General features: G+C 50.1%; 1 protein-coding gene across 7 annotated transcripts in view; it reads left to right on the top strand.

Annotated features, from left to right (window-relative positions):
* The first annotated feature begins 14064 nt into the window (after positions 1-14064).
* Positions 14065-15476, top strand: part of GRM4 (glutamate metabotropic receptor 4) — a 77077-nt gene continuing 75665 nt past the window's right edge. For 2 of the 7 annotated variants that reach the window (XR_012803826.1, XM_075614035.1), the window contains exon 1: positions 14065-14676. The gene's annotated coding sequence lies outside the window, so the exon portion shown is untranslated. The remainder of the gene's footprint in view (positions 14677-15476) is intronic. The other 5 variants (XM_075614034.1, XM_075614033.1, XM_075614030.1 and 2 more) reach the window with 4 other exon arrangements.

Below are 15476 nucleotides of genomic sequence, written 5' to 3'. Positions count from 1 at the left end.
CTACCCACTCCCTCTTCCCCCTCCCTCATCCCTCTCCCCCTTCCCGCTCCAATGTCCCCCCTCCCTCTCCCCATTCGCCCCCTCCCTTTCCCCATTTCCCCCCTCTCTCCCCATCCCTCTCACTCTCCACCCCTTCCCCGTCCCTCTCCCCCTCCCCCATTCCTCCCCCCTTTCCCAGTCCCTCTCCCTCCGCACTCCCCCTCCCATTCCCCCATCTATCATCCCCCTCTCCCTCGCCCCTGTATCTCCCCTCCCCCTTCTATCTCCCCCTCCCTCTCTATCCTTTCCTTTCCCCCCTTTAATTATCCCACTCCTCCCATCCCCTCCACTCCTTCTATCCCCTCTCTCACCGCCCTCCCCTCCCTCTCTCCCCTCTCCCACTCTCCCCTTCCTCATTTCCCCCCATCCCTCTCCCATTTTCCCCCTCCCTCTCCCCATTTGCCCCCTCCCTTTCCCCATTCTCCCCCTCTCTCTCCATCCCTGTCTCTCTCCCACCCCCTTCCCTGTCCCTCTCCCCCTCCCCGTACCTCCCCCCTTTCCCAGTCCCTCTCCCTCCGCACTCCCCTTCCCCTCTATCATCCCCCTCTCCCTCGCCCCTGTATCTCCCCTCCCACTTCTATCTCCCCCTCCCTCTCTCCCCCTCCCTCTCTACCCCTCCCTTTCCTTTCCCCCTTCCCTTTTCCCTCTCCCCATACCCTCAACTCCATCTATCCCCTCTCTCACCTCCCCTCACTCCCGCTCCCCCCTCTCTCCCAACCCTCTCCCTCACCTCCCTCTTCCTCTCTTTCCTCTCCCTTCCTTCTCTCCCCTTCTCTCCCCCTCCTTCCCCCTCCCCTATCCCTTCCTCCTCCATCCCCTCCCTCTCCCCTTCCCTCTTCCCTCCTTCTCCCTCTTCACTCTCCACCTCCTGCCCTCTCACCCTCCCCTCCCCCTCTCACCTTCCCCCTCACCTTCCCCCCTCTCACCCTCCCCTGCTCTCTTCCTCTGCTCTTCACTCTTCTATCTGTCCCATTTCCCACCCTCTCCCCCTCCTTATCCCCCTCCTCCCACTCCCCTCTCTTCCCCCTTCCTCTTCCTCCTCCCTCTTCCCCCTCCCTCATCCCACTCCCTCATCCCCCTCCCTCATCCCCCTCCCTCATCCCCCTCCCTCTTCCCTATCCCCTCCTCCCCTTCCCTCTTCCTCACCCCTCGTCACCATCCCTCTCTACTTTCCCTCTCTATCTCCCTTCCCCCTTCTCCTATGCCTCTCCCCTTCCATCTCTCCCGTCTCCTTCTCCCCCCTCCCTCTCCCCCTCCTTCACCCTTTCCCTCTCAACCTCCCTTTCCCCCATATCCACCTGCTTCCCTCTCCCTCTCCACCTCCCTTTCCCCCTTCCCCAATGCCTCTCCCTTCCCTCTCCCATCTCCTCCCCCCTTTCTGCCCTCCCTCTCCCTCCTTCTTCTGTCCCTCCTCCCCCTCCTCATTCCCTCTCCTCCCTCCCTCTCCTCAATCCTCTCCCTCCTTCTTCCTCCTCTTCCCCCTCCCCTCTATTTCCCCCTCCCTTCCCCATTCCTCTCCCCTCCCTTTCCCTTCTAGCCCCTTCCCCCTCTCTTCCATTTCCACCTCATCCACTAACCCCTCCCTCCCCCATTCCCCTTTCACCCCTTCCCCCTCCCTCTCTCCCCTTACCCCTCTCCCTTTCACACTTCTCCCCTTCCCCCTCTCACCACTCTCTCCCCTTTCCCCTCTCCACTTCCCCCCTCTCCCAATCCCCCATCCTCTTCCCTCTCTCCCCTTACCCCATCCCCAACCCCTCTTCCCTTCCCCCTCTCCCCTTCCTCCCTCTCCCCTTCCCCCCTCCCCCCTCTCTCTTCCTTTCCCCCTTCCTCTCAACCACCTCCCTCTCTCCCCCCTCAATACCCTCTCACCTTCACCCTTTGCTCTTTCCCCCTCTCCCTTTCCCCTTACTCCCTCTCACCATTCTCTCCCCTTCACACTCCCCCCTTCCCCATCCCCTTACCTTGCTCCCTTTCCCCTATCCCTCTCCCCTTCCCTGTCTCACCCCTCTTGCCTTCCCCCTCTCAATCCTTTCCCCTCCCCCTTTCACCACTCTCTCCCCTTCTCTCATTTTTCCTTCCCCCTCTCCTGTTCCCCTGTCCCCTTCCTCCTCTCCCCTTGGCCCCTTTCCAATTTCCCCTTTCCTCCATCCCGCCTCCCTTTCCCTCTCCCTCATGTCCCATTCCCCCTCTCCCCTTCCCCTTCTCTCATCTCTCCCCCTCTCTCTCACACTTTTCCTTCCCCCTCTCCCCTCCCTCATTCTTCATCTATCTCCCTCCTCCCTCTCCCCCCCCTTCCTCCTCACTCCCTCTCCATCTCCTCCCTCTTGCCCCTCCCTCTCGCCACTATCCCCCACTCTACATCTCGCCCTCTCTCCCCCACCCCCTCCCTCCCCTCTCGCTCCTCTCTCTCCTACCACTCCTCCTTCTCCCCCCACCTCCCCCTCCATCTTTTTTCCCCCTTCTCCCCTCTCTCTCCCTCCCCTGCCCCTGTCTTCCCATCCCTCTCTCCTTCTAACCCTCCCTCTTCCTTCTTCCTCTCCTCCATCTGTCCCCCTCTCTCTTCCCCTTCCCCCACCTTCACCCATCCTCCCCTCCCTCCCCCCACCCATCTCCCTCCCACACCTCTCCTCCCTCTCCCCTCTCCCTGCTCTCTCTCCCCCTCCCTCTCCCACTTCCTCTCCTCCCTCTTACCGCTCCCTCTGTTCTCCCTCTTCACCTCTCTCTTACCCCTCCCTACCCTCCCTTTTCCCCCTTCCTACCCTCCCTTTTCCCCCTTCCTACCCTCCCTCTTCCCCTTTCTACCCTCCCTCTTCCTCCTCCCTACCCCCCCTTCCCCTCCCTACCCTCCCTCTTTCCCCCTCCCTACCCTCCCTCTTTCCCCCTCCCTACCCTCCCTCTTTCCCCCTCCCTACCCTCTTTCCCGTGCCTACCCTCCCTCTTCCCACTCCCTCTATCTCCTCCCTCTCTTCCTCCCCCCTCCCCCTATCTCCTCCCCCTGTCTCTCCCCTTTCTCCCATCTTCCTTTTCTATCTCCCCCCTCTCTCTCTCACCTCCTTTTTCTATCTCTCCTTCCCTGACTCTTTCCCCATCTCACTCTCCCTCCCTCCTCACCTGCCCCTGGCACTGTATAATTAGCGGAAGTTCCCCTATAATTAGCCCTGATGATCCTGCGTGTGAATTCTCTAAGGAGAGAGCATAAGAGGGCATTGAGAGCCTGGCATCCGCAGGGCACCAGATCGGCACATACTGTAGAGAGTCCACATGCCTTAGGGACTGTCTGCGTCTATCCCTAGGCTTGTATCTGTCTGACTATCTCTCTTCCTCTCTTTCTTTTTATATCGTTGTCCTTTTCTCTCCCCCGTGTCTCCCTCCCTCTCTATCCATCTCAATTCTCTATTTTTCTCATTCTCTCCTTCTCTCTGTCCTTCTTATTCTCTTGTTGGCCTCCCTCTCTCTCCTTCCCTTTTCTCTCCTCTCTCCTATCTCTCCCTCCCCTATCTCCCATACAATCTCTCCCCCTCTTCCCCCTCTCTCTTTTCAACTTCCCCTCCCTCTCTCCTCTTTCCCATTCTTCCCTCTCCTCTTTCCCCCTCGTCTCTTTCCCTTTCCCCCTTTCCCCTTCTTCCTTCCCCCTCTCCTCTTCTCCCCTCTCTCCCTTCCCCTCTCTTTCGTCCCTCTACCCCTGTCCTCTTTTCCCTCCCCTGTCCTCTTTTCCTTTCCTCTTCCCTCTGCTACCCTTCCCCCTCCACCTCTCCCATTCTCGTCTCCCTCCTCTCCCCTTGCCCCTTGCCCCACCCCCTTCCCTCATCTCACCATCCCCCTTCCCCCACCCCCATCCCTCATCTCCCCTTCCCCCTATCCCTTTCCAATCTACTCTTCCCCTTCCCTCCTCTCCCCTTCCTCCTCTCTCCTTCCCCCTCTCCACTTTCCAATCTTCTCTTTCCACCTCCCCCATTCTCCCCTCGCCACCTCTGCTTTTCCTCTTCCCTCTCCTCCCCTCCCCCTCTTCTCCTCCTTCCTACCCCTTTCCCACTCTCCTCTTCTCATCTCCCCCTCTGCTTTTCTCATTTTCCACTCTCCCCTTCTCTTTTTACTCCTCTCCCCTTCCCCCTCTTCCCTTTCCAGTCTCACCTTCCCCTTCTCTCCTTCCATCCTATCCCCTTTCTCCTTCTTTCCTCCACTCTCTCTTTCCCCCTCTCCCCTTCCCCCTTTCCAATCTTCCCTTGCCCCATCCCCCTTTCTCACCTCTCCCCTTCCCTTAAACTCCCTCCATCTTCCCTCCTGCCCCACCTCTTCTTCTTTCCTCCATCCCTCTATCCTCCCCTGCCCCCCCTCTGCTTTCCCCCTTCTCTCCTCTCCCCTTCCCCCTACTTCCTTCTCCCCTCTCTTCTTTCCCCTCTCCTCTCTCCCCTGTCCAATCTCCACGTCCCCTTCTCCTCTCTCCCATTTCCTCCTCTCCCCTTTCCTCCTATTCCCTTCCCCCTTCTCCCCTTTCCAATCTTCCCTTGCCCTATCCCCCCTTCTCCCCTCGCCCTCTCTGCTTTTCCCCTTCTCTCCTCTCCCCTTCCCCCTCTCTCCTCCCTCCTCTCCACTTCCCAATCTCCCCTCTCCTCTTCTCACCTCTCCTCTTCTGCCCTCCTCCTCTCTGCTTTTCCCCTTCTCCCCTTTTCTATCCCCTCCTCCCTTTCCCCTTCCACCTTTTAGCTCCCCTCAACTTTCCTGCCCCCCATTTCCCATCCTTCCCTACCCTTTTCCCTCCCCTCCCAACATTTTCCCATCCCCCTTTCCCTCCCTTTCTCCCTCCATTTTCTTCCCGTTTTTGCTTCCCCCACTCCCCCCTTTTCCCCTACCTTCCCCCTCTCCCTTTTTCCATACCCCGCCTCATTTTTCCCTCCCTCTCCCTTTTTCCCTCCCCCTTTTTCCCTCCCACCCCCCTTCTACCCCCCTTTTTTTCCCTCCCTCCCCCCCCTTCTCCCTCCCTCCCCCTTCTCCCTCCCTTCCCCTTCCCCCCTTCTCCCTCCCTTCCCCCCTTCTCCCTCCCCTTTTTTCCTCCCCCCCCTTCTCCCTCCCTCCCCCCTTCTCCCTCCCTCCCCCCTTCTCCCTCCCCCTTCTCCCTCCCCCCTTCTCCCTCCCCATTTTTGCCTCCCTTCCCCTCCCCACCATTTTCCCTCCCCCCCACCATTTTCCCTCCCTCCCCACCATTTTCCCACCCCACCATTTTCCCTCCCCACCATTTTCCCTCCCTCCCCCTCCCCACCATTTCCCCTTCCTCCATCCCCCCCTACCATTTTCCCTCCCCCTTTCCCCTCCCATTTACTACCTCCCACCCTTCTTACTCCCTACCCCCATCTTCCTCTCTCCTCTCTTTCCCCTCTCTCCCTCTTTCTTTTACACCCCTTCCCTCCCACTTTGCCTCTCCCTCCTCCCCCCTCTATTTCTCTCATATTGTATGTGTTCCTGTTAAATATTTTACGTTATTTCATTTTTACTTGTCTCCTTTAATAAACGTAAACACGCCTCAGCATTGTGCACTGTACTGAGATATCCCACACACATATACACGCACATCACAACAGACACACATACACAATGATATACACATCACAACACAGCACATACACGATACACACACATCACATACTGTACACCTTAATATACACACACAGAACACACACATACAGAAGGATATAAACACATAATAATACACAGACACAACACATACACACACATACACTTGTACACACAAACACATACACAATAATATACACATCACAACACAGCACAGCACATACACGAAACACACAAATCACACACACCTTAATATACATACATAACACATACACACACATAATGATATACACACAATAATACACAGATATCACACAAAATGATATACACATTGCAACACAGAGTATACATGATACACACACATCACACACAAATTAATATACACACAACACATACACACACATAATGCTATATTAACACACAATAATACAGACACAACACACACACATGCACCATAATATACACATCACAACACAGCACATACACAAAGTACACACCTTAATACAGACACACAACACATACACACAGTGATATAAACACAATAATACACAGACACAACACACACACACATACATAATTATATACACATCACAACACAGCACATACACAGTACACACAAAGGGCCGCCGAGAGCGGGTTCAGGCGCCAGCCACTCTTTTCTCTCCCGCCCTTCGCTGTGGCAGCCGCCTCTCGCTGCCGCCCTCTTCTGCTTCTGAACCGCAACGTCAAATGACGCGCGGACGTCACCGACATGACGTCACATGGCGCCGCGTTGCCATGGTAATGCAACGCCGTGACATCATTTGACGCTGTGGCCATGGCAATGGGACTCAGTGTGACGTCACGTCGGTGACATCCACGGCGTCACTTGACGCTGCGGCTCAGAAGAAGAAGGGGAGCGGCAGCAAGTAGTGACAAATAATGATACTACTGAGAAAGACACAAAGGGCCTCAAGCCGTAAATCGCCAGGGATTTTAAATCCCCATTTCTGGCAGCGTTGCTATCACGGTATGCAGAACGCCCCGAACACCAGTGATAGCAACATTTGCACACATGGCGAGTAGCCGGCGACGAGATGATCGGCCCTCTGAAAAGGGCTCACCCCTATTTTTAATTTAAATGTTATTACTAGTGTAAGTGAGCAGGGGGTCTCCGGAGCAGAACCGCATTGATTTCAGGTCCGGGGACCCCCTGCTTCCCCCGTTATGGTGGTGCCGGTATCTCCTATGCATGTAAATGTCCCGGTCACGTGATGCAGGAAATTTACATGCATAGGCGGCACCCCATAACGGGGCCTGTATCTCGGGAAGCAGGGGGTCCCCGGACCTGAAATCAACACGGTTCTGCTCCTGAGACCCCCTGCTCACATACACTAGTATTACAATTTATATAAAAATATATAGTAAGCACCAACACACAACCCACCCCCTGTGCCCACTCATAAAACCATAATTGATTCATTTTAACACACGATTGATAACATGGCCGGCGGGGGTCCCCGCGGGTGTCAGAGGACCCCACAGGGGTCGGGTGGTCCCTGTGGGTCCCCGTTGGCCTGCGGTACCATTCGTTTTAAAAATAAAATAAAGATGGCCTACATTTCAATAAATACACCCCCCCAAACACATACAGTACAGTAATATGCAAAATAACTATTATCCAGATATGGATAATAGCTCATTTGTCCATTATTAAACAAAACATTAATAAACTATAGAGAAACCCCCGCTACTGCTTGCAATAATGAGTTGATAATGATGAGTGTAGGTGCTAATGGGGCAATATGAGAATGATATACAATGGAGAAAAGAACCCCAGTAAAGCACTCATACACTGTGTTGAGATGATGGTGTAAATTTAAACTAGACTTTATTAGAAACATATGAAAACAATAGGGATTAAAATAGGATTAAACTGTGTATCACTATGCTTAGTTACCTGAGGGATATGGTAATCCCTAGGTAGGTAGTCGTTATTTAAGTGTTGCTTGAGTACACTAGTCCCCAGCCACCTATGTTAGGGAAGCCTGGGGGAAAGCTAGAATGAGGGATTATAATCACTATTTTTATATGGAATGCCAAATTATATACTTGTAGTGCATTTGGTGCAATAATATTGAAATTACACTGCTAATAGTTGGTTGATTGCACAGCCTATGATTAGCAATAAATTGTCATTTTGATCTTGATACGATAATGCATCTATGTTGCCTTAGGGTTAAATGAACAGTATAACAATACTGCCTTAAGGATATACATCAACTGTAGCGCAGGGTCATAATAATAGGACGTGTAGCTCTAGTTGGTATTGCACGATATAGTTATAATGTAGTGTGCTGCACTTCTAAGACCTATTGCTAACTGCAGTTGGTGATAGACTAAATAGAACACGGTATAGATAAATGGTAGCAGTTGCTGTATACTCTGCCCCAGACCTGAAAGGGTGTGCTATTCATCCAAATAAGGTTGTGAACTGACTAGGTCAGTAGATTGAAATAACCATAATCTCTGACATAGAGAACCATGTGTATAATGATTGCTATACCTAAAATTCCCTAAATAAGGGGTTACTATGCAGAGTGTAGTAATGTAAGGCACCAATATAGTATATATGGTGTATTAACAGTTAAGCTCACCAAATGTAGAACGTGAACTATACCTTACTAGCCCTGAATAGGGCTACCCTGCTGTAACAGTAATTGGTATTGAGCAACAGCACAGGTAAGTATGCTCTGCAGTATCTGTATACTTGTCAGTTAAAATATAAATAATCCCTAGGTAGAAGGCTCCCTTAGATCATCGGGTAATACAGGAGTGTATACTGTGCAGGAGCTGAGTCTCAGCGCTGCCTGCTCTGTCATTAAGTCTGTGTAGCAGCGTCTGTAACAGAGGGCTCAGTGCCTGCACCTAAATGAGAAGTTCAGCCGACGTGCACGTTTCGCTAGTAGTGCTTAATCATCTGCTAAGTAGTGCTTAATGTACTACTATGCCATTCAATAGGTACAGGGTGAGTATAGTGGGTCCGGGGTGGTTGGTTAGGCCTCCCCGGTGGGTAGCGGGGAAGGGTGAGTTAACCTCTTAATTACTATAGCGGTTATTAACCGCTAAGGTGATTAAGGGGTTAGGGGCCATTAGATTGTATTTTGTATGTATTCTTTCTGGCAACGGAGGACATGGCCCTGCAGTATGCTGATGAGGATGCCCTTCATAATGGCAGGGGTAAGTAGAACGGTTTTATTTACTTCTTTTTTTTTTTTACAACACGAATGGTATCGCAGGCCAGCAGGGACCCACGGGGACCACCCGAGGACCCTCAGACAAGGATGGGTGTTTAGGCCTACCGGGTGGGTAGCGGGAGGGTTTAACCCCTTCATTACCATAGCGGTATCAACCGCTAAGGTAATGAAGTGGTTAAGTCCACCCGCAACCCCCCACAAGGCCTCAACACACACCAAGGGCCAAATACCACCTTCACCCACCCCCGCTACCCACAATAAGCATGGCACTGGTGTTAACCCCTTCATTGCCCTAGCGGTTAGCCGCTAAGGTAATGAAGTTGCCTGTAAATGCATTTTTCATGCATCTGATTCATGCCGGGGGTCTCCGGTGCTGGTATTAATGTGTATCAGCTCCGGAGACCCCCGGCATCAATGAGATGCAGGAAAAATGCATTTTTGTTCCTAAGGCTAAGGACCCGCTGCGGTCGGCAGCGCGCACGGCCGCGGGCCACCAGCTCCTTTCCTCCAGTCTGGAGATCCCCGCTGGCTCCTTCCAACGTGGCTGACTACGTGCTGTGACGCGTCAGCCGGACGATGCTGCAAGCTTCTGGTGCTCAGAAGCGCTGACGCGTCACGTGGTACAGCAGTCAGCCAATGAGGAGGGGAGGGAGGCGGCTACAGGGAGGGAGGCGGTTACGGGGAGGGAGACTATGGGGAGGGAGGCGGCTACGGGGAGGGAGACGGCTACGGGAGTGAGGGAGGCGGCTACCCTCTCCCCGTGTTTGCTGAGGGGGTGACGGGGCACAGATCCGCTCTCTGCCTCTCCCCAAGACAGAGGGGGGGGGCTGTGACATCCGCGACATCCGCGGGACCGCACAGCCTGGAGAGGGACATTACCCCCTGTCATGGCTGCGCCCCCGACCCGTCTTGGCCACGACCCCCGCGCTGAAAAAAGTCAGCCGCAGATCGCGGTGCCGTGACTTGCACGCGCTCTGCCAGGAAGCAAGGCGGCCGTGCGGGCGCGTGCAGCGGGGCCTCGGCCTAAGTGCTGTCTCGCCGCTTATCAGCATCTTCTCATCACCTGCTTGATAACTTTTCTGGCGGGACGATTTGGAGAGGAATTCTCAATTCTAGAACAGCGATCAGCCTCGATAAGCTGATTGGGGCTACTAGAATTGAGCGAGTTTGAAAAACTGCCAAAAAGTGACTTATCGCCGTGCGTTTGGCAATTTTTTTTCCGGCAGAAAAATTTGCCGAAAACGTCTCTTATCGCAGACTTATCGCTGCTTACTGAATAGCAGTAGGCTTTTTTGGGCGATAAGCTGGCGATAAGGGGCTTATCGGTGCTTACTGTAAAGGCCCCTTAGTCGGGTCCCGGTCTCCCTTCCGGACTGCCGAGCCACAGTAATTTGTACCGACTTTCCCCCCTCCCTCGTCAGCCCAGTACACACACATCGCACACACAAAATGATATAAACACACAATAATACACAGACACAACACACCCACACCGGTATACACACATACAATGATATACACATCACAACACAGCACATACACGATACACACACATCACACTCACTTTAATATACACTAACAACACATACACACAGAGAATGATATACACACAATAATACACAGAAACAACAAACACACAAACTGGTACGCACACATTACAATATGACATGCATAATCCACACAATATAAACATACAATGATAAAAACACAACACACGTGTCTGAATGTTGTATCAGTTTGTACATCAGTGGTTTTAGTTTGTGCGTTTTGTATGTGTATGGATCAATTGCAGTGTGTGTATCATTGTGTGTTTGTATCAATGTGCATGTTTCTGTGTGTGTCAGTGAATGTGTGTATTTATCATGGTGAGTGTGTATCACTGTATATGTGTGTGCGCTCTGTGTCAGTGTGTGTATGTGTATCATTGTGTATCTGTGTGTAGTGTGTTTAATATTGTGTGTGTATCATTGTGTATGTGTGCTGTTTTTCAGTGTGTTATGTCTTCCCCCTCCTCTGTCCTTGATATAAAAAGCTTTTCTTGAGTGCAAATTTGACTTGTAAGCAGAATGAGAAATTCTTAACCCGTTAAATGCAATGTGTGTGTGAGGGGGAGGCTGGCCCTACCCCTGCTTGTCCTGTACCTGTGTTATGTACACATCACGGTGCAGTAGTATGTGAATGGGAGGTTTGCGCTGCTGCTGCTGCCCGCCCTGTACTTGTCCTGTGTATGCATGTAATGCTACAGTAGTGTATTTGAGGGGGGAGAGGGGATCTGACATCGCTGCTGTCTGCAATGTACCTGTGCTGTATGTGTGTCATGGTGTTGAAGTGTTTGTGTGTGAGAGTGAGAGGGCGGTAGACACTTGCTGTACCGGTGCTGTGTCACAATGATGTATTGTGTGTGTGTGTGTGTGTGTGTGTGTGTGTGTGTGTGTGTGTGTGTGTGTGTGTGTGTGTGTGTGTGTGTGTGACTGACATTGCCACTGCCTGCACTGTACCTGTTCTGTGCATTGACACATATACATATATATCACTCTGCATCTTATGGACATATATTGCTCTGCATGTTATAGATATACATTGCTCTGCATGTTATACACATATTGCTCTGGGTGTTATAGTTACACATTGCTCTGCATGTTATACAGTACATATATTTCTCTGTGTGTTATAGGTATACATTGATTTGCATATTATATATATTGCTCTGCATGTTATAGTTATACATTGCTCTGCATGTTATACACATTTTGCTCTGTGTGTTATAGGTATACATTGATTTGCATATTATACAAATATTGCTCTGCATGTTATAGTTATACGTTGCTCTGCATGTTATACACATTTTGCTCCGTGTGTTATAGGTATACATTGATCTGCATATTATACATATATTGGTCTGCATGTTATAGTTATACATTGCTCCGCATCTTATACATATATCGCTCTGCGTGTTATACTTATACATTGCTCTGCATATTATACACATATTGCGCTGCGTGTTATAGTTATACATTGCTCTGCATGTTATACACATATTGCTCTGCATCTTATAGTTACACATTGCTCTGCATAGTATACAGATATTGCTCTGCATGTTATAGTTATACATTGCTCAGCATGTTATACACATATTGCTCTGCATCTTACAGTTATACATTGCTCTACATAGTATACACATATTGCTCTGCGTGTTATAGTTATACATTGCTCTGCATGTTATACACATTGCTCTGAATCTTAGATATACATTTCTCTGCATGTTATACACATATTGCTCTGCATCATATAGATATACATTGCTCTGTAAGTCATAGATATATCACTCTGCATCTTAGAGATGTAGGGCTCTATGTATCAAAGGGCATATTCCGGTGCAAAGTCATTATTTTGTTGCAAATCGCGCTGATATCTACAGCGCTAGGCAGTGTCTATGTAGTAATCTCAGTTGCACTCTTTTCAGGTATGTCTGCCTGCGATGAGATGATGGTTTGATGGAGCAAGTGAGAGGCGTTAGGATGGGGTTACATCTGTATATTAGCGCAGGCCTGTGTATTAAGGAATGTGCGGCTTGTGTTACTTTTCTTGATGGTTTTTGGTGTTGGTTTTCAACGTCACCTTAAAAGGTTTTTTTTAGCACAGAATACACCAAATAATAAAACAGTAGAAATACACTTAATAAATATGTCGCATTTCAGACTGAAAAAAATGCTATTTTCTTGATGCAACTGCGTCAGCGCACACATACCTCTTGATACATAGAGGCCATATAGCATTGCAGGTCTTCTGTATACAGTACCTTAAGGAGGCACTAGACCCCCTAAGATTTAAACCTATTTACCGTCCAAGCCCCTCTATTGTGCAGACCGTGCGCTGGATGCCCCACTATACAGTTCTCACCCTAACATCTATATGTCTCCATATGATGAAGATTCCCCATAACCGATTAAAAACCTCACTGCCATTGGGTCACTTTTCTCCTATGTGGGATTGTCCCTTTAACCCATTAAATATGTCACTGTCATTAGGTCATTGACCCTTTAACCCATTGTACACCTCACAGTAATCAGGCACTCATTTTTGCACTAGCTAAATAGAGGCATCTGTTTGTTTAGAAGAAAAAGGTAAATGTAAGGAGTCTGCTTCCCCGAAATATATGGTGTGACCTAATTTAATCCATATCTTCCCTGCTCCTTATAATATGATCCTGCTGGTCGCAGACAGGCAGAGACACAGAGAAGACTATCTGTATACCTCCTCTGAGAAATGTATTTAAGTCTATCACTCTCTTTCTACCTCCCACGTGCACCCCCTGCCCCCACGGCCCTGCTCCCTCGATCTGGCCCATCTCTCTGGGGTCTTGATTCTTCTGTCATCAGAAAGGAAATTCTCTGTGTGACGAGCTCAGTGCAGTCTGTGTGTAAACTGCAGGTGACTGAGGCAGCTAGAAGATATGAGGTAGAAGCAGGGAGATGTGGGACATTCTGTAGCCTTATGTGTAGGGTGCTTGTACAGTTTGGGAGCAGACAATGTGTGGGTGTTAGTCCTGTGTTTATGGTGCTGACAGTGTGTGGGTATAAGCCCTGTGTATATGGTGCCTGCAGTGTGTAGGGTGTTAACCCTGTGTATAGAGTGCTGTCAGTGTCTGAATACTAGCCTTGTGTATAGGGCGATATCCCACTCTGTAAGGTAGTATCCCTGTGTGTATAGCCCTGTGTATAAGGTGCTGTCAGTGTCATGGTGCTAGCCTTTTGTATAGGGCGATAGCCTTCCCTGTAGGGTGGTAGTCCTGTGTTTATAGAATACTGACAATTTGTAGAGTGTTAATCTTGTGTATAGGGTGCTATTCCTGTCTGAACAGGGGTTGCTCTATGTATAGTGTTCTTGCAGTGTGTGGGTGCTAGCCCTGTGCGTAGGGTGCTGGGTCCTTCCTCAATCTCCCTTCCCCTCAGATTCCTTTTCACTCTGGCACAGCATCTGGATCACATCTTTCCTGGCATTTGCTGAACCACGGGGTGAAGAGCCTAGTATAAACTGCACCACAGGGCACTTAGGTTTTGGCAGCAGCTGGCAGGGGCATCGCTCCCAGCACCCCCCCCCCTCCCCCAGCCGGGATGGGTTCTTGAATCGGACCCTTACTCCAATCACAAAGGTAGAGAAGGAGCCCCTACCAGGGGGAGAGAGAAAGGAGGGGGGGGGGGGGGTTGTACAGGAATCTAAAGCTTGGGAGGGAAAGACCTGCCTTCTTAGAGGATGAGAGGGAGGGTTGGTGCTTCTAGATCACAGAGGGAGCAGCAGTGGTTTGTAGAAAACCTCTTCTCCTTGGGGGGGAAGCAGGAGAGGACCTCCACAACTCTAGACCAGTATCCTCAAATGGTCACTGAGCAGTGTCTTCAACAAGGCTTTGACTGTCCATAAGGAAACAGGATATAGAGCAAAGCACCGGTGAGCTAAACATTCCAGCACTGGTTCATAGGGACAGCTCCACCGCTTATTATAACCCTGCCATCTCCATTCAGCACTTTGCCTTTCCGGACAGCTCCTACGTCCTCACCAACCTCCCACTGCTGTGCAGCTGCTTTCTCAAGACCTCTAGGACTACTACAGAACCTCACAGATTAACAGCAGAGCTAAACATTTCATCACTGGTTCCTGTGGACAGCTCCACTGCTCATTATAACCTGCACAGCCTCACACTAGGCAGTCCCGGACTTCCTGGTTACGTACAGTTCTACCAGCTGCAAGAAAAAGGGGGTTAGCCCCTTTCCCCCCACAAGTGAGGGGGTTCCCAAAAATGACCATGGAGGAAATTGGAGTACAAATTTAAACCCTGGTAAGTTATTTGCCTCTTCTAATAACTGTAAATGCTTTCACTGAATACAGCAACGGCAAGGGGCTGTTATACGGGGTGCTGGGGAGTTATCAGTGCCCCCCTTAACCTAGTTGTGGGGACAAGCTGAGATGTGAGATCATTTAGCTCTGCTAATTACTGGGGCTAAAAAGTCCCTATTCATGAATGGCCACAGCTAGGCTCTATAAAAGTAGTGGTTAAAATCCAAGGGGAGCTTTTAATCTCCCCTTAGAGGGAGCTGGCAGAGTATATCACAGGCACATACCCTGCTATTCCTATCCTATTATCCAAGCCTTCTTTACAACCTGGAAACAGAGATAGAGGGAGGGAGGGAGAGAGTGGAGTCAGCTGGAATTAAATTCTCCTGAGCAGAGTGTATGGTGGTTCTCTGCTGTGTGAGTGTGAGAAATGCAGGTGTATTATATTGTGTCTGTCTGTGGATCTGAATGTGTGCATGTTGTGTATCACTATCTGTGCCTTTGTATATGTATTTGTGTATCAGTGTCTCTCTATATTTATTCATTCTCTCTCTGTATATATATATATATATATATATATATTATATATATATATGTTTATGAATATATATATAGTGTTCCTATACCTAGTGTATGTGTGTATGTGTGCATGTGTGTATGTATATATATATATATAGTATTTTTCTCTATATACCTAGTGCCTCTCTCTCTCTCTCTCTCGCTCTCTCTCTCTCTCTCTCTCTCTCTCTCTCTCTCTCTCTCTCTCTCTCTCTCTCTCTCTCTCTCTCTCTCTCTCTCTCTATA

This window comes from Ascaphus truei, chromosome 9 (assembly GCF_040206685.1).
Source record: "Ascaphus truei isolate aAscTru1 chromosome 9, aAscTru1.hap1, whole genome shotgun sequence".
Classification (NCBI taxonomy): Eukaryota; Metazoa; Chordata; class Amphibia; order Anura; family Ascaphidae; genus Ascaphus; species Ascaphus truei.
The sequence above is the reverse complement of the archived record's forward strand: the minus strand, read 5'-3'. Positions and strand labels throughout refer to the sequence as shown.